The sequence below is a fragment of the Psammomys obesus genome, unplaced genomic scaffold, assembly GCF_907164565.1.
Source record: "Psammomys obesus unplaced genomic scaffold, mPsaObe1.curated_primary_1811, whole genome shotgun sequence".
NCBI classification, from domain to species: Eukaryota; Metazoa; Chordata; class Mammalia; order Rodentia; family Muridae; genus Psammomys; species Psammomys obesus.
In genome coordinates, this window is record NW_026596034.1 from 26,799,558 (window position 1) to 26,823,228 (window position 23,671).

At 48.6% G+C, this 23,671-nt stretch overlaps 1 protein-coding gene across 4 annotated transcripts in view; it reads right to left on the reverse strand.

The window, feature by feature from the left end:
• The window catches only part of Il34 (interleukin 34), a 55,617-nt gene extending 33,081 nt beyond the window's left edge, over nucleotides 1–22,536 (reverse strand). The window contains exon 1 of one of the 4 annotated variants that reach the window (XM_055620972.1): nucleotides 22,374–22,536. The gene's annotated coding sequence lies outside the window, so the exon portion shown is untranslated. Of the gene's footprint in view, nucleotides 1–12,096; nucleotides 12,366–22,373 lie in introns of those variants that run through there. The other 3 variants (XM_055620969.1, XM_055620968.1, XM_055620970.1) reach the window with 3 other exon arrangements.
• Between the last annotated feature and the right edge of the window lie 1,135 nt (nucleotides 22,537–23,671).

Consider the following 23,671-nt stretch of genomic DNA (forward strand, 5'->3'; position numbering starts at 1 on the left):
TGAGCCATCTCTCCAGCCCCCAAAATATACTTTTTTTTAACAGTTGCGCATGCAAGAGTGTGGAGAAAGGAGTTGCATGCTGTACTCTTTGTTACTGCCCAGCTCTCTGCCCTCGGAAAACACCCAATAAACCTTTCTTTCTAAGAAAAGAAAGATGCCAGGCATGGTGGTGTGTGCCTTTAATCCCAGCACTCAGGGAGGCAGAGGCAGATAGATCACTATGAGTTTGAGGCCAGACCAGACTACAAATCGAGTCCAGGACAGCCAAGGCTCCACAGAGAAACCCTGTCTCGAAAAACAAACAAACAAACAAACAAAAAGGATAAAAAAGAAAAAAGAAAAGAAAGAGAGAGACAGAAATGCTGTGTTTATGTTTTACATGAACAAAAAGCTAATCCCTGAGCTGTAAACAGCTCCTAGCAATAAAGTAGAAAAGCCAATGCTTATTTTTGAAATAAGTAAAGGACATACATAAAACAGCATACGTGATGTTCTGGGTTAGATTCCCCAGCAGGGCATAAACTGGGCACCTTGGTGCACACCTACGATCGCAACAGCTCTGCAGTGGAACAGGAGGAATGATTCACATTCACGTGTAGAAGACCAGCAGGTAAGGTTCAGAGGTTCAAAGTCCTTCTTGGCTCCATGATGTGCACAGTGAGTGCCAAGCAGGAATACATAAGAGCCTGTCTGGAGAGGGCTGGGGGAGGAAAAAGGAGGAGGAGCTGGGGATGGACATTAGACTTTCGTCTGAGATTCCAGACATTCCCTCCTGCCCTCTCCCCACTTGTCTGTGACTGCCACAGCCATTGGTAGTTTCTGGAGGTGCTACGCATGGCGGGTAGAAGGTTCACAGAAAGGAGATGCTGTCTATGTAACCATGAAGAGGTCGCCACCCATGCTGAGGTAATACTGTTTGGGGATACGGCTCTTTTGGGGTCGCGCATGCACCTGTGAGCCCGATTCCTCCGCCCATGTGCCTGTAAATAAGTCCAATAAACCCACAGGCTCATCAAGCCAGACTTGCATGGGTCATCCCCTTGGGCTGTCTTTGGTATCCATCTGAGATGAATAGACTCAAGGTGAAGCCAAAAGTGGTGAACGTGGTGTTTAAATGCACTACAAATCAACGTCCTTTCATAACACATTCAAAGGAAGGCCATACCGAGTCATTATCGTTCATCTCTCAGATTGGTACAGGGCCAGGCGGCATGACAACTGAGCCCATTGCTGTGGAAAAATGATAATTTCTCTTCCAAAGCCAATACAAGGTGTAGTTTGGTGCTTACTTTGTGGGGGGAAAATTGGCAGCATCTCTCAGATTGCAACCTGAGAAGCCACCTTGAGTGTGCATTCCACACCGGTAGAAAGTTATGTGAGATTTGTGATAACAGACTGAAAACAATGCAAATGCTCACCGCGCTGAAGCGCAACGTATTCTGTCCGCTAGAATGAAGTGCACGGCCGTGTGGATCCTAGCTGCAAACTGTTCAGCAGAGCAAAGCACTCAATGATATTTAGATACGTGTTTGTATGTACATAAAAAGAGTCTGTTGGAACAAGTCACACTCAAGAGTAAAAAAAACTGGCAGCTCAGCATTTTCTCACAAACAGTGCACCTTTAAAGGAAGATGATCTAGCCAGGCAGTGGTGGCGCACGCCTGTAATCCCAGCACTTGGGAGGCATCTAGATCTCTGTGAGTTCGAGGCCAGCCTGGTCTACGGTCTACAGAGTGGGTTCCAAAACCCTGTCTCAAACGAACAAACAACAACAAAAAGCATTTACTGCCAGGCCTGACGACCTGAGCTCTCTCCCCAAGACCCACATGGTGGAAGAGAACCAACTCTTACCTTCATACGTGCACTGTGGGACACGCGTGGACGTGCGCGCGCGCGCACGCGCGCGCACACACACACACACACACTTTTAAAACAATAAAAAGGGCCGGAAAGACGGCTCAGTAGTCGAGAGTGCTTGCTGCTCTTGCAGAGAACTCCAGTTTACTTTCCAACACCAAGGCTGGGCAGCTCACAAGCACTCTAATGTGAGTGCCTCTTCCTCTCCTTGCCCTTGTGGGCACCTGCATGCGTGCACATATGCCCACATAAAGACACAAACACGCTCATCTAATTAAAAAGAAATAAATAAGCTGGGTGGTGGTGGTGGCGCACGCCTTTAATCCCAGCACTGAGGAGACAGAGGCAGGTGGATCTCTGTGAGTTTGAGGTCACCCTGGTCTACAGAGCGAGTTCCAGAACAGCCAGGCTACACAGAGAAACCCTATCTTAAAAATAAACAAACAAACAAACAAATAAATAAATAAATATTAAAATAAAAATAAAAGTTGATCTTTGTTAACGCAAGTCTACAGTTTTCTAAGATTTCATTTTTCTTTTTAAATTTTATTTCTATTAGTTATAGTTATGTGTATATAACTGCGGGGTCCCGGTGCCTCCAGAAGCCAGAGGCTTTAGATCTCCCTGGAGTTGGAGCTGGAGGTGGTTGTGATCTGATGTATGTGCTGGGAATCGAACTTGGGTCCTCCTGAAGAGCAATATGTGCACTTCACAGCTGAGCCATCTCTCCAGCTCCCTTCTTTCCTTTTTTTTAAAATGATATATCTGTTTATGTGTCTTGGGCATGTGAGCGTAGGTTTTCCACGGAGGCCAGAAGAGAAAGCCAAATTCCCCTGGACCTGGAGTTTCAGGTGCTTGTGAGCTGCCGGATGAGGGTTCTCGAGCCCAAGCTCGGGTCCTCTGGAAGAACAGGCCTTAACTGCTGAGCCAGCTCTTCAGTACGTCTGCATTTTGATGGGCTTTTTGCCAGGAATATAATTCTGTCATTTAATAGACACTTTGTCAGCATCATAAAATAAGCTGAAAAAAAAAATACATTAACTGCAAGTCCAGAAGTTCTGGGAAGCGAGTCTTAAGGGAACAACAGAGGACAGAATTCCTCAGCTATCTCACGGGCCAGTTAAAGCTCGTCAGAAACAATAATCTAAAAACAGCTACCTGGCAAGGGAAGGGACTGAGTGGTTATGGGATGTTTGTGGGAAGAGAACTTCTCACCATTGTTCTTTGTCATGTGGTTTAAACCGCACGAATATATTAATACATTACCTAATCACAATATTAAACAGGGAAAGAGCTCCTAACCCTCAGAGTTTCAGTTCTCATTTGTCATTAGCACCATCTGTCATCATCAGGTAAGGCTAAACAGTCCCTAGCAGTTTTATGACTTATAATAGCTCACTAACGCCCACTGGATACATCGTACATAGATGTATCCATCCATGGGAGACAGGGCAGAGACAGGGCAGGTTCGGAAGAGCTGGGACAGTTCAGCCGTTGAGAAACCTCTGCTTCCTCTTGGGCACAGCAACACTGTAGACTTACTGGGAAGGGCAGGCACAGGGGCCCAAGGGAAAGGGACACCAAACTTACTCTGCCTCACACCAGCAACCCCAGCTCCACGTGGGGACAGCTGGGTCCTGCTGGCTTCTAACCTGTCAGACAAAACTCAAGCCCCAGGTTCAGTAAGGGACCCCGCTGCAGAGAACGGGTAGAGAGTGGTAAGTTTGCCAGGCACCCTCTTCTGGCAAGGGAATCTTCACACACTCATGCGCACATACGTGGACACATGCACACACACAAGCAAGAGCTAGCAAGATGGCTCCGTGGGTAAAGGCACCTGCTGCCAAGCCTGATGGCTTTTCAGTCCTTGGGACTCACATGGTAAAAGTAGGGAATCAACAGCTGCAGGCACACACACACACAAAATGAGAAGAAATAAAAATTTCAAGTAAATACATTTTCAGAATCTCAGATTTCAATAAAACCTCACTCTGCACCCAGCAGATGCAACTTTGGCTATACTGGATGTGCAGCCGGGGCATGCATATCTGGATTGTTATTGCATGTGTGCGTGCGTGCGTGTGTGTGTGTGTGCGCGTGCGCACGCGAGTGCTCTCAAGGCTGACAGTTTGGCACTGCGGGATCAGCCACTGTGCTCTTCCCTGGGGAGGACCGCTTCTGCTCCCAGCTTTCCTGGGTTGCCTATAGTCCTTTGTGTAGAGCAGAAGCCTCGTGGACTTTTCCAGGTCCACTCTGGCATGTCCACTGGAGAGCTGTTTATTTTGTTGTTGTGGTGGTTTTGTATTATTTTCTTTTTTCTTTATCTGGTTTTTCGAGACAGGGTTTTAAACGTGTAGCCTTGGCTGTCTTGGACTCAATTTGTGAACCAGGCTACCCTCGAACTCACAGAGATCCACCTGCCTCTGCCCCCCAAGTTCTGAGATTAAAGGCTTGTGCCACCACGCCTGGTTGTTTTGTTTTTAATGTGCTTTGGACAAAATTAATTCTGTAGGTGAGTCATCTTCTTTTCTAAAGATTCACACCTCTGACAGGCCCCGCCTAGGGACTCCGAGGAAGACAGCAAGTGTGGGTCTGACTCCGGTGGCAGACTTGGAGGAGGGCTGATGTAGAAAAGTGGAGAGACGTCCTTGTTGATGGCTCCAGACCCCTCCCCCCCATATTCATACTGGATGCATTATTCTGTTCGTTCACTTTATGACTCTAACAAAAAGTCTGCTGAGATCTGGCAAGATGGGCCTAGTGGATACAAGTGTTTGCTATGAAAGCCTACATGACTCAGTTAAATCCCCAGAACACCCCCCCACACACACACACACCTCCCCAAAAGCCAGACGAGCAGCACAGATCTCTAACCCTGGTGCTCCTTCAGTGAGATGTATGACTCGACCAATTCATGGGTCAGCTGTCCTAGAGTACTCTAGGACAGAAGCAGAAACAAGAGATCTGGCCTCAACATGGCAGAAAGAGAGAGCTGACTTCTGAAAGTCACCACACATGTGCCGGGACAAGCAGCTGCCCTCGCATACATTCATCTCTCTCTCTCTCTCTCTCTCACTCACACCAATAAATTAAGCAAAACTTTAGAAGTCTGTTGACTGTCTTTTCTAGGAATGTTCTGAACGGCTAGTCTCTCACATTTACTGTGAATTATTCTAGCACAAAGGGAAGGTGATAGAAAACTAGGGACCTCAAGAGTAATTAAGGCGGAGCTGGAGAGATGGATCAGAAGTTAAGAGCACTGGCTGGTTTTCCAAAGGTCCTGAGGTCAATTCCCAGCAACCACATGGTGGCTCACAACCATCTATAATGAGATCTGGTGCCCTCTACTGGCATGCAGGCAGGATAGTATATATACATAATAAACAAAAAAAAAAAAAAAAAAAAAAAAAAAAAGCAATTAGGGCAGAGGGACCATATCCAGAAGGAGCTAGAGCCAGGAGCACATAGTTTTGCTAGAGTATACCCCAGGTCTTGAGTTCTGTATCACACTAGCCCCTAAGAATCCAACCCTCAACCCTCACCCCCAATCCTTCCAACTGTGAATGTTTTGGGGACTGCCGTGAGTTTCTTGTGTAACATGAATAAATGAGCCTTAGAGACTGTCAGAACTGGGAAAAGGCCCGAGTGTCACCTGGGTGTCTGATCACAGAGACACCCTGGGTGTCTGTTTCTAGGCCACAGCGCACACTCTCCTGACCAGAAGAAGCAGAGCCTGAGATGAAGGTTCTGCTTCGCATGATTTGAGAGGGCAAGCATTCGGCGAGAGAGGCGGGAAAGGCTTTTCAGCGGTGATGAGGCTCGGCTCGCTTGGAACCCCAGCCCTCAGGAGGCCCCAGGCAAGAAGATCTGAAGTTAAAAGTAATCCTCGATGACAGAGTGAGTTTGAAGCCTGCCTGAACTACACAAAACCTTGTCACAAAAATCAAACAAAATAATAAGTAAACAAAGAGTACCATAAAGTCTTCCCAGCTGAAGGCAGACACAGTGAACAGACCCACAGGGTATATCCAGGCAGGAGCTGTGACAAGGTGACTCGCAAGAGGACACATGCTGCCCCTGAGCCCCTTCCTCCTTGAAGCAGTGGGCACTGGACTTGGCAAGCACAGTGGATTTGGTGGATGCCAACTCTTCCTTTTGGGTCCAAATGTATTCCTGCATAAATGGCCTCCAAACCCACAAAAGTGTAAGCCAGTGAGATGGCTTATCAGGTAACGGCACTTGAAAACCTGATAACCTGAGTTCAATCCCTGAGACCACATGGTAGAAGGAGAAAACAGACTCACAGTCTGTCCTCTGACCCCACATATACACAATAGGACGTGCATACACACACAAATACAAAAAAAAAAAATGTAATTTAAAAATTGCAAAGGGGAAAAGTGGGGGAAGCTACAAAGCATCTTGTTTTTCTTCTTATCATTTCAAGAAGATTCTTGGAATCTACACTTAGATTAACCACTAGCTCTCACCACAGCCTCTGGAGCAACTGTGTCCTGGCCTGGCCTTCCTGCCTCCTCTCCCAGCCTCCTCCCCCAGTGCCACCCACTGTCCCCACTGTCCAACTCTTCCTTTGCCTTCCCTCTGTCTAGAACAGTGGTTCTCAAACTGTGGATCACGACCCCTTTGTCAAACGACCCTTTCACAGGGGTTGAATATCAGATATTTACATTACAATTCGTAACAGTAAAAAAGTTACAGTTATGGAGTAGGAGCAAAAATAATTTTATGGTTTTAGGGGGGGGTCACCACAACATGAGGAACTGCATGAAAGGGTCACAGCATTAGTGATGCTGAGAACCACTGGTCTAGAATATTCTGTGTGAGATGTTTCCCAGCAGACTCGGTCTTGCCCATTCCCTCCTAGAGAAGCTCCCTCTGGACACCACACACAAGCCCCAAAGCCATTTACACTGGGGCACCTTCAGCAATGGCCACACTGACATCACCTCAGCTCCGCTCAGCGCATGCTGTGCACCTCACGTTGGGAACTGCCCCTGGGAGACAGCCTGCTGCTGTCGCCCACTGTGTTCCCAGGGGGTGGTCCTAGCTGGGCAGACCCCCGGAGAGAGGAAATCTGAGTGAACAGCTTGGACATCAGGGATAATTAGAGGAGCGCCCCTCAGTAGCTGGAGGAAAATGGCTGGCACAGGCCCTGGTAGCCCCACAAGCCTCAGTGGGATGAAGCTCTCCATGATCTACCTCCCCTCTTAGGTGCCACCCCTGATGTGGGTGGGGGTGGCGTCCAGGGGGTTAAGATGTTCTCTTTGAGGAGACTGTTGCCCTTGAGTTTCTCTTTATGAGAGAGCAACAGGGCTCACGCCAGCCTCGAAGGGAACAGCACCTTGGAGTGACCAGGCTGAGCCACCCTACTACAAACCGAAACCAGAGCAGAAGAAATGTCCCCTCCCCCCGTGCCCAGGCCCCCCTGGTCCATCTGTGCGCCTGTGCCTGTCTGTGTTCATGTGTCCTCCTGTGTCTGTGTATGTTTATGTGTATGTGAGAAGGTTGTGTGTGTGTGTGTGTGTGGGTGTGTGTGTGTGCGCACCTGTGTGTGTGTGTTCATGTGCGCAGCATAGAGGCATGCACAGGCATGTGCATGTGTAGGTCAGAAGACCAAACTTCAGGAACACCAGCCACCTAGACCAGGCTGGCTTCGAACTCACAGAGATCCACGGGCCTTTGCCTTCCAAGTGCTGGGATTAAAGGCGTGCACCACCGCACCTGGCTCACCCTTCTTATTTTGAGACAAGGTCTCTCACTGGTCTTGAGCTTTCCAAGCAGGCTAGGCTGGCCAATGAGCCCCAGTGATCTGCCTGTCTCAGCCTCATTTCCTCTACCCTAGTGCTGGGATGGCACATGTATGAATGTGCCCCACACTCTGGCTGCTGCTGCTGCTGCTGCTGCTGCTGCTGCTGCTGCTGCTGCTGCTGGTGGTGGTGGTGGTCTTGAAGGATCTAAGCAGGCCTTCATGAGTGCACAGGGAGCACTTAATTGACTGAGCTACCTCCCCACTCCAAGCCTGGTCTTGATGAGGAACCGGACCCAGATGGAGGCTTCTGGCTCCCAAAGCCCAGTGTCCTGCTCCCATGGCATCCTAGTAAGGAAACATTACTTTAGCAACTTAAAACTCAGTCATGTTCACAAACTGAAAAAGGGAATTCCCAGTGTCATTCCAGAGAAGGCAGAAAATGTCTTTGCCATCACCTAGCAACCTTCCCTGATTAAAACTCTCAGCCAGCAATGATTGTGAAAGAGCTTTCCTCCACCTGTGACAGCAGCTAGACTGTGAGAGATGCTTTTCCCCTACACCTAGAACAGGACATGGGTGTCTGCACTTGACACCTCTGCTCAGCTTTGTCCAGTGCAGTCTAGCCAGTGCGCTAAAAATAAAACATAAAGCAAGCATACAGAACACCAAAGGCGCAAACACTGTAAAGGAAGAGGACTGTCCTGATGTCTAGATGGTCCTGTTACTTGTGTAGAAAACCCTAAGGAGTAAAAACCATAAACCTACTGAATGTGTTCAGCAAAGCCGCAGGACACAGAAGCACCACACAAAAATAGCAAAGCCTCAGGACACAGAAGCACCATATAAAAAGTATAAAATAAAAAGTCGGGAGGGAGGTGGTGGTGGTGGTGTAAACCTTTAATCCCAGCGCTCGGGAGGCAGAGGCAGGCAGATCTCTGTGAGTTCAAGGCCAGCCTGGTCTACAAAGTGAGCCCAGGAGAGCCAGGGCTATGCAGAGAAACTCTGACTCAGAAAACCACAATAAATAAATAAATATGTATGAATGTATGTATGTATATGTGTGTGTAATAAAAATACTTTAAATTAGCAGGGTGGCATATGCTTGTAATCCCAGCACCTGAAGCACGGAAGCAGATGGATCAGCTCAATGTCGCCCTTAGCTACAGAGCATGTTGGAGGTCAGCCTGAGCTACGTTAGACTTTGTCACACCAGGGCTGGTGTGACAGCTTGGTGTTAAAGGACACCTGCCACCAAGTCTGCTGATCTCAGTTTCACCCCTGAGATCCATTTCATGAAAGAGAGCCAAACCCTCCGAGTGGTACCCTGACCTCTATCTGTGGCATGCACGCCACACCACCCCCAGACCCAAGGGGCTGGAGAGTCAGCCCAGTGCTTAAGAGTGTACGTTGCTCTTGCAGAAGACCTGGGTTCAGTTCCCAGAACCCACATGATAGCTCAAAATTGTCTGTAACTCCAATCCCATAAAATCAAATGCCCTGTTTTGGCCTCAGCAGACTCTGCATACATATTGTGCACAGACATACATGCAGGCAAAACACTCATACACATAAAATAAAACACACACACACACACACACACACACACACACACACAAATCTGTTCTATTTCAATATTCTAACAACAAAGGCCAGAAACATCTACACTGTCCAACAGGAGATAAATGAGTTTTAAAAAATGGTGTATCCACATAATGGAATACTACTTGGTGATAAAGTCAATTATTAGTATGTACAGTAGTACGGATGAATCTCAGATAAATTATATGCAGTGACAAAAAACAATCTTTCAGGCATTGGTGGCACACAATTTTAATCCCAGCACTTGGGATGCAGAGGCAGGTGGATCTCTGAGTTCGGGGCCAGCCTGGTCTACAGGGTTACACAGAGAAACTTTGTCTCGAAAACACAAGCAAAGAAAAAGGAAGAAAGAGAGAAATAAAAAAAAGAAACAAAGAAAGAAAATAAAACAGACCCTCAAAAGAAAGAACACCCTCTAGATAATATTGATTTTAAACTAGAAAATCCAAATTTGTCTATAGGAACAGAAAAGTGGGTTAATCGTGGTTTAGAGGTGGGTAGGGGTGGCAAGGGTCTGAGGAAAGTCTGGCAATGATTGACATATTCCTTATCTTTTTATCCCATCCTCCTGATTCCCTCTTCTCCCTACCTTCTCCTTATCTTGGTTATAAAGTATATATCCAAAATTGAACATGAAATTCCAGCTTTTGCAGTTTATTGCATGGCCATTTTACTCCTATATTTGTGATCTAAATAATTTTTTGGACTTTATTTTTATTTTGTATGTATGGGTGTTTTGCTTGCGTGTACTGCATGTGTGTGCAGTACCCTCAGAGACCAGAAGAGGGCATGTGTGTGCAGTACCCTCAGAGACCAGAAGAGGGCTTTAGATCCCCGTTTGTGTTGTTTTGTTAAGTGCATATGATTTGAAGTCCCTAGAAGAAGGAGAGGTAGAATGGGGCTGAGTGATGGAGTGGGTGGGGAATGAGAGTTATTTAATGGGTAGAGATAATGGTGATGGCTACATACCCTGTATGAATTAATGTGACAGAACTGGTCACTTAAAACGATCAAAGTGGTAAATTTTATGTTATGTATATTTTATTACTATTGTAAAAGGTTCTTTTTCCCCCAGGACAGGGTTTCTCTGTATAGCCTTGGCTGTCCTAAACTTGCTTTGTAGATCAGACTGGCCTCAAACTCACAGAGATATGCCTGCCTCCCAAAGGGGTGTCTCTGTTTTTAAAGAGACCCAAAAGACTCTCATTCCCACAGGGCCAGGCAGCCTTCCATGCAGCCAGGATCTCTGGGGGCAAGGCCTCCATCTTGCTGCAGCCCAGTGCCCTTGGCACCTGCTGCAGTGGGTACACGGATGCCCTCCCCTCCCCCGCCAGCAAAGACATCACATTTACTTATGGACACACATGAAAACACACTTAGGCACACGCTCACACAGGCACCCATGTGCACATACAAACATACATACACACATGGATACACACTTGCAGGAGAATGCTCTCCCATCAGCCTTGGGCCATTCAAGGCTGCCAACTTCTGTCTGCCCCAGCCCCTGCTAGCCCCTGCTCTGCCCAAAGGGTCCTATACTCACCCTGCACCTCATCTTGGTGAGGCTAGGAGCCTCTTAACTGCTGCTCCTTGCCTGGCATCCACCCCCTCTCCCCACCTCCTTCTCCATTCTCCTTCCCTTTCTCCTTCTCTCTCTGCTACCATCTCCTTTTCCTTGTTTCCTTTTTGAGTCCTCCCGGCACTTTGGATCACATGCCAGGGACTTGGACTGAGCGGGTCACTATTTCACCCCTTCAGGAATGTTCCTGGAGGGGAACAATGGAGAAATGGAATTCCTAGTGAACAGAGCAGCTTTGTTTTCTGTTGTTGGGGTGTCTTCCCCACCCCCAGCATGCAAGGGTCTGGCCACAGGTTTGGCCTTACACTTGTTGACTTTGGGTTCGTGTCTCACTTTTCCGTGGATGCTGCTGAGGGTGCCATGCCTTTCCCCATCCCTGGGGCCCTGGACTGGGTTGGCTCTGCTACGCTCGCTCGTGAAGCCATGGAACTGATTACCCCCTCAGGTTTATATCTCTAGATCCTGCTTGAACAAAAGCCTCCCCAGACTCCAGGCTCCTAACTCAGAGCATCACCTGTCAAGCAGTGAACGCTAAGGAGCCTGCTGGGAAAGGAAAGGGTGGTTTTTCTCTTCTCCTGCCTCTGCATTTCTCTTCTGCCTCAGCTGGAAGGAAATGTGATTGTGGTTCCTGGTCCCCAGGCCAAGCTAATGGGAAGGTCTGGGGCCCTGGGTGGGAGGCAGTCCCAGCTTCCTCATTCTCCACTCGCCAGCCTGCCCTAGTTACATGCAGCCTCCCAGCCTACCCTACATTCCTACATTCCTCTGGTAGCAGACTCTTCTCAAAAAGGTCATGAAGTCCCCGTTTCACTCTGAGCAGCAGAGAGAAAGCCTATTACTCTAGGTGCATCTTTGAGCAGAGCCTCTCTTGGGTGCCCAGGGGTTTGGCACACAAAGATGGGAAACTCTGAGGCCAGCAACTGGTACTACCGGGGATGCCAAGTCAGAGTGGGCAAGAAGCTGAGAGAGAGAGAAAGAGAGAGAGAGAGAGAGAGAGAGAGAGAGAGAGAGAAAGGTGGCTCTACCAGCCCGAACAGGCACAGAGAGGGAGGAGGTGGAGTGGGGGGGGCTCACAAATAGACAGAAACCACTTGATAGAGTGCTTACACTAGCGTGTACATGGCACACGCCAGCCATAGTGGCACAAGCCTGTAATCCCAACACTTGTGAGGTAGAGGCAAGAGATCATCTCAAATACATAGACAGTATGAGAGCAGCTTGGGCCGCTTGAGACACTGTCTCAAAACAACAACAACTAATAACACAAAGCCAAGAAATGGGAACTCACCTCCTTCCCTTCACAGATCACTCATGACAATTTATGAGAAGATGGTGGGGGGAATAGGAAGAGCCCAGTTCTTCCTGGGGGTTGGTAGGAGCTGATCTCTTTAACGTGGAACCCAGCCTAGGGTGGAGAGTTGCTCCAGAACCTTCAGAAGCACTTGTTCCCGGGCTCAGTGATCTACAGGTCCCATCGCCCCACAGCAGAGGTTGAGGTGGCAAGCAGATGGACGCTCCAAGCTACATCCCGCTTCCCCGCCTCCTGCCTTCACACAGCTGAAGACCTTCGGGCTACAAGCCTCACCCCTGAAGAGGGCAGGAGGGAATGTGGCGTGAAATCACCTTCCTCAGTCCCTGTCACAGTCCTGTCATTTCTGTGCTTCTTCCAGAGACTTCTCTGTGTATGTTCCCTGAGCCTCCCATTACCAAGCCAGAGCACCCAGGCACCTCCCTGCCTGCCGGGGTGGCACGCCGCACACCTGACATATCCACCTTGAACCTCCTCGCCATGTGACCTGACTTGGAACCAGTCTTTGCAGAGCTGACCTCTATGGCTTGTAATCCCAGTGAGGCTGAATTGGAGTGGGGGTGGGGGTGGGGGAATGGCTACAAGCCTGAGGCCAGCATGAGGCCAGCCTGGGCTGCGTTAGTGAGTTCCAGATCAGCCGAGACTACAGAGAGACACGCTATCTGAAAAAACAACAAAGATGAAAATTATCTTTATGGATGCCATTAGTGAAGAAGTGGCCAGATTAGGGTCGGATCAGAATCAGGTGACTGGGGTCCTCACTAGAGAAGAGATGCACAGGGCTGTTTGATAACAGCAGAGATAAAGAGGTGGTAAGTGTAGCAAGCTGAGATTGCCAAGTATTGGCCAGGAAGGATCCTCCTTTGGAACCCTCAGAAGTGTGATATTCTGCTGATATGCTGCTTCCAGGCTTTTCATATCCAAAACTGGAAGAAAGGGAAAATGTCTGCTCTGGAAGTTGACAGAATGCTGATTCATACATCGCTCAGTCTATCTGAACATCTGTGACCCAGCCTCCCTTTCCCACCAGCTGCTAAGGACACCACTGCATGGAGCCTGTCTCCTGTTGCCAACCATTAGCCTTTTGTAACCTTTCCCCCTTTTTTTTTAGGTATTTATTTGTTTATTTATTACATGTATTCATTTGTTTACGTAAGTGTGTTTGCATGCACAAGCTTGTGCACACAAGTGCTTGCTGTGGCTGTAGGCGGAGGTCGGAGGACAACTTGTGGGAGTAGGTTCTCCCCCTCCTCTAGGTGGGCTGGAGCGATCAGATGTTCAGGCTTGGCAGCAATCACCTTTGGCCAGTGGCCGGCTCACCAGCCCCCCTTTGCTAGCTAAATCGTGTACAAGCTATGCTGCAGTGGCCGTCTGCACAGACAGCTTTCTGCGGACCTGTTTCCTCGCAGGAAGCAGCAGTCCCGGGCCAGGGATCCAGAAGTACACTGGGTGCATTTAAATGTCTGAAAACTAATGCAATACTCAATTTAAGTTTTGACAAGCAATCTGGGAGAGTTGCTTTCATTGGCTCACCCTCTTGTTTTTTCTTGCTTTTGTGTGTTGTCATTCATGTTCCGAATTAACGGGAGGAGGCTGACACAAGTGAAGCGACACCCGGACTTTCCTGTGGTAACGTTGCAAAGAAGTAATGTTATTTTTTGCTGTTTGTTTAAAACAGGGTCTTACTATGTAGCCCAGGCCGGCCTGGAACTCACCATGTAGTTTTAGCCTGGCTACCATCTCAATATTCTCCTGCCTCTGTCTCCTGAATGCTGGGGTTATAGGAACGGCCCGCTGCATCCAGCTGTAAAGCAATAACATTCTTTGAAACCCATTTTATTGCATCTTTTGCTTTTAAGGTTTTTGTTTGTTTTGTATGGATGTTTTGCTTGTATGTGCCTGTGCACCACTTGTGTGCCCGGTGCCAGTGGAGGCCAGAAGAAAGTGTCAGATGCCTGGAACCGGGGTCTTACAACAAACAAGTGGGGAGCCATCCACAGACTCCAGCTCCACAGCGGGGGGGGGGGGGGGGGGGGGGAGGCGAGGAGACCTGGGAATCCTGCAGGTTCAGAGTCAATGCAGCAGATTCCCTGTGTTTGAGCTTGAGTACATCAGGGTTAGGCTCGCCTGGCTGTATAGCCCAGAGCCTCTGGTCCTAGGGGGGAACAAATCCGCTTCAAATATGCTCAATTCTAAAAATCGAAAGCTGAGTCAGGATCTCACACAGCTCAGGCTCACCTCCAACTTACTATGTAGCCAAGGCTAACCTTAAGGTCCTGATCCTCCTGCCTCTGTACTCCTAAGTGTTGGGACTACAGGTATGTGCCACCATGTCCATGATTTATCCTATTTCACTTTTGTGGTTCTGGGGAGTGTACCAGGGCCTTGGGCACACTAGGCAAGAGTTCTACCACTGAGATTATCTCCATTCTTGATTAGTTTTTACAGAAAGCTTTAAGATTTTTTTTTTAACATTAGTTTTTCAGGAGATTTTATGGTTTTGCAGGCAGACTGGCAGGCTTTGAGTCCTCATGTACCTCTAACACCTGGTTCAGCCTCCTCCTCTCTCCCTTTCCCTTCCACCTTGTCTTCCTCCTTATAGCCATGCCTCACAGGGCTGGGTCAAGAGTTCAAAACCCAGCTGGGTGCAGTGCACTCAGGGAGGCAGAGGCAGATCTCTGTGAGTTTGAGGCCAGCCTGGTCTACAAATCAAGTCCAGGACAGCTGAGGCTACGGAGAGAAACCCTGTCTCTGGGGCACGGGGGTGGGGTGGGTGGAGTGGCTTTTTCTCACCCTTCAAGAGGGGGAGTGGCAGTGAGCAAGACCAAGCCACAGCCTCTCCCGAGAAACAGCCACAAAGCCACTTTGCTGCCTGTAGGGCAGTAGGGAGATACGGAAAGCACCTGGCTCTAGCCCAGCCTCAGCTGGTCCAGCTGGTCTACAGCCTATGCCTCATCAGGCCTCTGGGACAGCCCCTCCAGGAAGGCCATGGGAGAACTATAGGGCATGTCCAGGGCAGAGAGAAGAAATGAGCCTGAGGAGAGAGGGGTGCCACCTTCTTCTACCCACTGTGGAAGCTTGGGGGAACCCCTAAGCAGCTTTTCCATCCATCATAAAGTATCCCTCCCAAAACCCCACTCAGGATAGTGAGGAGGCCAGCGGAAGAATGGAAGGAAAGGCCTTGGTGCATGGAATCCCAGAGCCAGTGAGGGGCATTCCATTACTGCCCTGAGACCCAGCCGCCCACACAGATCTTCAGGTCAGTGTCCTCATCTGCTGTACCATCAGCCCCGCTTTGCCTGATGGACTCCCCGAGTCCTGAACTAGCGTCTGTCAGAGGCCTTGCTCCCTGCCTGGCAGAGTAGAAGCTCCCTGAGACTGCACAGTGGGTGAGTGTCACCGGATGACAGTGGCAATCTGGATAAACCACTTTCCCTGCCTGGACCTCCTCCACTGCAGCTGCGAACATCACAGTCACCCTGCCTGAGAGCCGAGTCAGAGGAAGCCACTGAATCACCACAATTTAAGATGACATTTGTTGCCCAGCAGATGATAAGACAGCGCTCGGTGAATTCTGGTCTTGGCACCCAGAGGGCTGGGTTGCAAGTACATAGTTAAATTAAAAAACAAACAAACAAACAAACAAACAAACAAAAAACCAACTGAACTCAACGCTATGGCTTGACTTTGAGCCCTGGAAGAAAGTGATTCAGAAAGGTTCCCACTCATTTTTTGTTTTGAGACCGAGTTTCTTGGTCTCCCAGCCTAGCCTCAAACTTACCACATAGCCAAGACCTTGAACTTCTGATGGTCCTGCCTCCACCTCCAGAGTGCTGGGATTACAGGGAAGCACCATTATGCACAGTTTCTGCAGTGCTGGAGATCAAACCCAGGGTTTCATGCACCACGATAAATAAGCAAGCCACTAAATGAGCTACATCCGCAGCCCAGGAGGTTCCCATCTGGTGGAATACGGTGGCTCCTGGTCAAACCTATCATTGCCCTCAAATCCTGTGACACTGAGCGGCCTGAGCCTAGCTCTCAGAGAAACCAGCAAGGCCGGAAGCTCGTAGTGCTGACTCTCTGGTCAGGAGTGGCTCAGGAACTAACAGAGCATTGGGACCTGAGAAGCAGGCCACCAGCAGGAGCAGCCAGCTTGGGGGAGGTGGACAGGAGAGTTCCAGCCACAGGGTGTGAGTTCAAATCTCATATAGCAGCTGCTGGCTGCTTCAGGCAGCAGCTTACTCCAGGCCTAGTTCTCAGGTGGGAATAGAACCTGTGGCACAGTTGAGGCAAGGATGTGTGGTTCAGCCTGTTTACGTCAGCACTGGGCATGGCCCCAGTGTGAACTGCAGCAGCTGGGGTCAAGGTTTGTCTGCAACTCCCCGCTGTCCGTTGGGCACGCACTTGCTGCCTGTATCCTTGCCTGGACCGATCACATCAAAAAGGCAGAGAGCCTCAGGGACACACTGGCTTTGTCCTCATGTCACGTGGGAGTTTCCTCTGTGGCTCACCAGCCCCTCCTGACTTGCTTCCACTGGTAGGGAACTCTTAGTCCACAAGTTCTCCACCCTGCTAACTGCCCCTCAGTGAAAGCCAGCTCTCTTGCCAGGGACTTTCCAATGTGTGGAATCCACCCATTCATAAGCACTAGGAATCCCCTGAACAAGGCCCTAGTCATTCTTCCTCTGAAGCCTCCCATAAACCCCAGTCTCTCCCACCCAACTTTGAGCAACTCTTAAACACTTAGCAACTCTTTCACGCCTGGGTCTGCAATGCTGAGCAACTCTTTGGTGCCGGGGTCTGCAATGCTGCCTGAGGCTTAAGAAATGTAAGACTGGAAACTATCTAACTCCTAGGAGAAAACGAAAGGAAAGGTTTCCTGACTTTGGACTTGGTGGTTACTCCTCAGATAGTAGACCAAAAAAATGCAGACAGCAAGAGGCAGAGAGATGGCTCAGTGTGGTTAAGAGAACTGGTTGTTCTTCCAGAAGACCTGAGTTTGGTTCCTAGCACCCACATGGTGGCTCACAACTGTCTATACCTCTAGTCCCAGGGGATCAGATGTCCTCTGTGGAGTTGCATGACCATGGTCTTGCATGCAGGCAAAACACCACCCATACACAGAAAAAAAGAATTTAATCCAGGCTGCAAAAGCAGGAACAGCTAAGTGGAACCACATTAAAATTTAAAGTTTTGCAGCAACTGACATGAATTAACTTGTGTCATCCAAGAGACATGGATAAAAAAAAAAAAAGAAAGAAAGAATAATTTCAAAATTGAACGATGAATAAAGAAGATTGGTATGTGTGGCGTGTGCAGAAGTTTGTGCACACAGGGACATAACCAAAGAGTAAACGGGCAATTCACCGAGCGGAGGAAATAGGTATGAATCTAGCTGCTTCCGGGTTAACACCTAGAGTTTATAAAGGATTCCTTCCAATAACAACTTAATTATTAGAACATGGCAAAGGACTTGCATAGTTTGCTAACAATCATACACAAATAGACAACATGCATATGAAAAGGTCCTTAATCATCTCTGAAACATAAATACAAGCCTCTCCGAGGCACCAACACATCCATCAGGGTGGCTATTATCGACAGTGACTGCCAGAAAGTTACCTTTGCTGAGGATGTGGAGACATGTGGCCTGTGAGAAGTGTATGGCGGTGCCTCAAAAACATTTGAAAACAGGCTGGGCAAGGTGGCACATGCCTTAACCCCAGCACTCAAGAGGAATCAAGGCTAGCCTGCTCTACAAAGCAAGTCCAGGACATCCAGGCTCTGTTACACAAAGAAACCCTGTCTTGAAACGCCCCCCCCTCCAAGAAAAAAATTGAATTAACATACAGTCCAGCAAAAAAGCTGAAAGCAAAGATTGGAAGGGAACTTCAAGTCACTCATGTTCAAAGTGACCTTATTCACTCTAGACAAAGACAAAAGCCGGACGAGAGTCTATAGACAGATGAAATGCCTATGCATGCATACGTACATGTACACTGAAATGTCTTTCAGCTCGAAGAAGGAAGAGAACCCTGCCACATTTTCCAGCATGGAGAAACACGAGGACATAGTGCTAAGTAAAATGCACTGGTTCGCAAGAGACCACAACCTAGTTAGACAAACGGGTCAAAATCAGAGAGAGAAAGTTGAAAGGGCACCATCAGGGGCTGGGGAGAGGGCTGGGGAGAGGGCTGGGGTGCCCTTTAGTGGATAGGCTTTCTGTTTTGCAAGATCGGTTGCTCAACACCACTGCAGATGGAGAAATGACCGAGCCGGTGAAAAACTGCCTGCAAAGAGATACCAAGGACACAGGAAAGCCGAAAGACAAGGAAGCAGAGCTTCTTTGCCGTCTGCTGGAGGGAGGGGGCATGATATAGAGGACACGTGAGTGACAGGCCAGACATGAGGCTAGGTCCTAGTTGTGGAATCTTGGGTCACAGTTTAGCCTTTCTTGGACTGTGAAAGTTGATGGGTAGATAACCCAGAAAGCCTTAAAGTGGGGAATGACCTTCCTCTATAGCTCAAATAGCCTCTATTTGGGACTGCCAGGGAGTCCCAAATCTGTCTGACTTTCCAAGCTCATCACCAGAACCTTCCTAATTAGAGCCATGTCCCAATCCATGTACAGCCCCCATCCTGGAGAGGGTCCCAGGGGCAGCCTGGCTGGTTTCCCAAGCAGAGACAGCAGCCCCTTCTGGGCTTCCATGCATTTAAAGCAATTGTGGATGATTCTGGGAAGCTTAAGAGGTAAGTTCCCAGGCCAAATACAGCTCAGGTCCCAAGAGATGCCCCACAATTGAGGGACATGGCTCTCGCACGCAAGCCCTCATGACATGAGAACACAGAACTCCCTAGGGATTGTTCCAGGCTTGGGGATAAAGTTCTCAGGTTTCCAAAGTCTCTCTCAGATTTAGGGATCCAGACTTTACTTTCAGACATGATGTCTCTTCCTCCCAAAGCCAAGTCAGGGAGCCCCAGGACAGTGACATCTCAGGAGCAGAGCAGAGTAGAGACAGCAGCAGCTGTGGCATCCAGAGACTTTCTACAGACTTCCAGAACAGCTGAAGGAAACCTCCTTGTTCCAGGCTGTCATCTGAAGAGAGCCATGTGCTCTGGTGAAGGGACTAGACCCAGAGTCACAGGACCCAAGTCTCAATCCAGGCTTCCTTATGCCAGGCCTTTCCTGAAGCTCCCACTCTCTGGGGCTCCCACTCTCTGCAGCTCTTTATTTTGGGTGTCACCAAAGCCCGTGAGATAGTGTAGAAGACTGGATGTGTTCCAGACTTCTAATAGCATCTCAACCCTGGACACTGTCAGCACAGGGTCTCTGTGCCCCCTTAAATCCCACATCAATGAAGCTGCAATTCTCCTTTCCCCAGTGTTCTTCAGTCTGGCTCCCACTGACCCATCTCATGTCCTCCCCTGTCTGCCCCCTTTCCCTTGCCCAGCTCGGAAGCACACCCGAACCTGTCACCCTAACCCAAACTCCCCTCAGTGTTAGGCATGGCTCTTCCTGGTTCTTCCTCCCAGTCTCTGTCTAGTTAGCTTCTGCATTCTTCCACTTAGAGCTTTCCTCAAAACCCAGAGGGCAGGATCACCACTTTCTACATACAAGCTACGTGCCTGCGTCTTCTGAGATCTCTTAGGCTGTGCACAGTCGCTGAGGTGGTGTGGTCACTTAAATGAGATGGCTGTCCATCTTGGGCATGTGAGTACTTGATCTCCAGTTGGTGGGCATACAAGGAAGGATTAGGAGATGGGGTCTAAGAGAAGGTGGTATCTGGGGCCGGGCTCTGAGGTTTCTAGTCAGCACACTCTCTGCCTCCGGCTCCAGGATCTAGATGTAGGTTCTCAGCTGCTGCTCAAGCCATCAGTACAAATTCTAATGCCCCAGAAATGTAAGGGCAGCTAAACTCATTTATAAATTGCTTTGGTTGTGGTGTTTTACCTTGGCAATAGAAAAGTAACTAATACAGAAGTGAAGAATGACATTCCTGACTGGAAGTGGGGGAAAGGCCTGAGCCTGGGGTCATCCAAAGGAGGTTTGACCCTGACACCCAGTTTTTTTTTGTTTTTTTTTTTTTTTGTCTCAGGAGAGGTAGGGGTTAAATAAAAAAAAAAAAAAAAGTCTAACAAAATGAATCAGTCTTCTATCAGCCACTCAGCTCGGGAGAACATGCCCTTCCCGGCCTTTCTCATCCTGCTCGGCTTGGTAATGGCCCAGGGAAAGTCCCCGGCTAGCCCTTTAAATGCTTCTCAGGCATGAGCTATGCTAGAAGCTTCATGCATACACCTCTGTTTCCCAAGGCCCTTCCTAACCTTTCTTTTACATTCAAATCAAGGTACAATGACATGATTGTAGGCGACTGTTCAAAATCAGCCTTCTATGTGCACACAAACCAAGTTATTAAACACTGTGCAACATTGCTCCCAATTCTTTCCTGAAAAAAAAAAAAAAATCCCGAGAACAAAGTCCCCACCCACACCAACAGTGGGCCAAGGACCAGAGATGAGTAACTATGTCTTGTAATTCCTGGGAGGGGGGCTATCCCAGGTGCAATATGAAAAGGTCTCAAAAATACCCTTGCCCTTTACCCCAAGTATTTATTCTGGGTGGGGAATAAGCTCTGGAAAGAGGAGGGAATAGCAGCGATTCTTTAAAAGGCCCTAAGAGGTTATTTTGGCTGAGAAGATGAATGTTTTTCTACGTGTCTCCTGTTTACTCTGGTACCATCTTCAAAGCTCTGATGAAGATAGGCTAACTAGAAGATGTTTACTTGTGTTGGCTCACGTCACCCGTGTACAGGTGTTCACGTCTTTGTCACAAGAAAAGCACCTGAGGAGTTGTGAGGGCCCAGGGCCTGCCAGGTGCGGCCAGTGGTTCGGAGGGTACTGGGATCCATCCGGAGCAGCTGGCTGCTCACTATGCTGCGCCACATGAATACCCTGCGATCCACCAGGGCATTCGCAGTTCGGGGACCAGAAGCAGCGTCTCCAGGCTGGAAGCCTGGGATTTCTTACTGCGTCTTCTGAGATCTCTTAGGCCTGGGCTGGGCAAGGTGGATGAGGTGGGGTGGTGGTTTGAATGGGGTATTGGGTGAGATGACATTCGTCCTCCCTGGAAGTTAAGTTACTAGTTACAAAACCATCTAGAAACAATTGAACTTTACAGGGAACAAAGGCACTCAGAGATGGGTTTGTTAATGGGACAAGTACAGAGATCTTGAAAAAAAATGGTTAGGCCAGGTATAGAGGTAGATACAGAGTTTGGAGCTAGCCTGGTCTACATAGCGAGTTCTGGGGCAGCCAGGGCTGCACAGTAAGACCCTGTTTAATAAAAATAAAAAAAGCAAACTGTGATAGTAGAACACTTCATTATCATTTCAGAAACACTGGATCACCTGTGTCATTTTTCTGTGTGTGTATGTTGCGATCCAGAGGCCAGAGAACCACTGGTTCCTTAGTCATTGCCCATCTTTCTTTGAGACAGGGTCTCTTACTGACCTGGGACTAATAGAACAGGCTTGCAGGCTTGACTGCCCGGCCAGCCAGCCCCGAGCCCCACCTTCTCAGCACTGGGATTGCATGCCACTAGGCCCAGCGACTCTACACACAGGCTCTAGGGAAAGAACTCAGGTCTTCCACACCTGGCAACCACTTTACAGACTTGAGCTCTCTCTGCCCAGCCCCACCCGTGTGTTCCTGTTTTTTTTTGTTTTTTTTTTTGTTTTTTTTGAGGCTGTCCTTGAACTTGCTAAGTAGCCAAGGATAACTAATCCTCCCACCTCCACCTCTCACATGCTGGGATTACAGGAGAGTGCCACCATGCCAGCTAGCCTCATTCATTTTTGACCGCGAAGTTCAGACAAACAATAATTCATACACATGGCACATTAAGACCTAAAGCAATCTTCAGTTCCCAGGAAGCCAAAAACAATTCAGAACGTGGGATTGTCAACTGACAAAACTCAGACAGGAACACGGGGAAGTGGATTTGATAATTACACGCCTCTGTTTTGCTCTGGCAAGGCTGTGAAAGCAAAGGTTAAAAAAAATGAAAACTCCACAGCAGACAGTTCATACCATTTCAGAGTTTCTTAACCAGCATCTTCTTTGTCAGCCCTAGCTAAAGTCTTTCCAGCTGTTAAATCAATGAGGGGAAGGCATCCTTCTGGGACAGGGAGACAGGAGGACCGGGGGACAGGGGTCAGGGGGGAGCCATGTGAAAGAAAGCTCCAAATTCGGCTTACCTGCTCACCTGCCAGTGTGTGGGCTTCTACAGACTGCTGGAAGCTTTAAGCAACTCTGGGTCTGGAGCAGGTGCCATATGGGAGAGGCCGTTGGCCCCTCAGCCTACAGTGCAGTCTTCCCGTCAGAGGGTGGGGAGCAAGCCACAGCAGCTCCGACTTGATTCTAGAAAGGGAGCCAGCAAGGGCAGGGTGGGGCGGGGCCTTGTGGCCCTAGCCTGTCTTGGAGTGAGCCTAGAGTAGGAGGGAGCCTCAAACACAGCCAAGGCTAGGGGACCGCCCCGAGGGTTAATCTGGGGGTGTCTTTAGTTTGTGGACTGGTTTTAAGGGAAAATTCTAGGCTCTTTCCAGAATACCTGGAGTCTCTCACCACAAAACTGAATACAGCTGATGATGGCTAGGAGAGTTTGGGGGGTGGGGGCCTCAATTGCTGAGGACCCAGAAAAGACTTAAGACCCATCTGCAGACAGACCTGAGCTCAGAAATGTGTCTACCCAAAGCCCTCATGGGAACATTTGGAGACTAAACCACACCTGCAGACACAAGCCACTTTTGCTTCGCTGGTAATGGTGGCTAGGCCAAGTGGCCCTACGGAAGTAGGGACAGCTCCTATTTCTTTGCCAAAATTTTTTGTTTCGGTTTTTGGTTTCTTAAGACAAGTTTCTCTGTGTAGCCTTGACTTTTCTGGACTCAATTTGTAGACCAGGCTGTCCTCAAACTCACAACAATCTGCTTGCCTCTGCCTCCCTGAGTGCTTTGATTAAAGACATGTACTACCATGCCAGCTACTTTGCCAAAATTTTATAGCAAACTTTTTTTTTTTTTAAATAGGATCTCAATGCAGCCCAGGCTAGCTTCAAACTTGCTATGTAACTCAAAGCTGGTCTAGAGCTTTGCTTTGTAGTATGATTATAGTTGTGTGCCAGCACACTTCCCTAATTTTATGAGTAGTTAAGGGTGTTTACCTCCATTCCCCATAGGATCCTTCAGCTTCTCCACCACTAGATATCATCTAGTGGTATGTTGAAAGCGTCAAGTTATTAACCAGGGGGTAGCTGCACTTTCCTCAACATGAACACAGACCCCTCAGTAAGGGTCAATTAACTCCACAAAGCTTAGTCTGGGAATGCTGGCCTGGACACAAGGGCTTACCCTCCTCCTAATGCTAATGAATGGTGTTCAAGAGAGGCTTTCTTAATTAGATTGAGAAAAGTGCATTCCCTCAACTTGCAGCAAGACAGTGTGCCCACACTGGAATGTACCCGGCTAATTTCCCACCTCCTCCACAAAAGCTCTGCCAA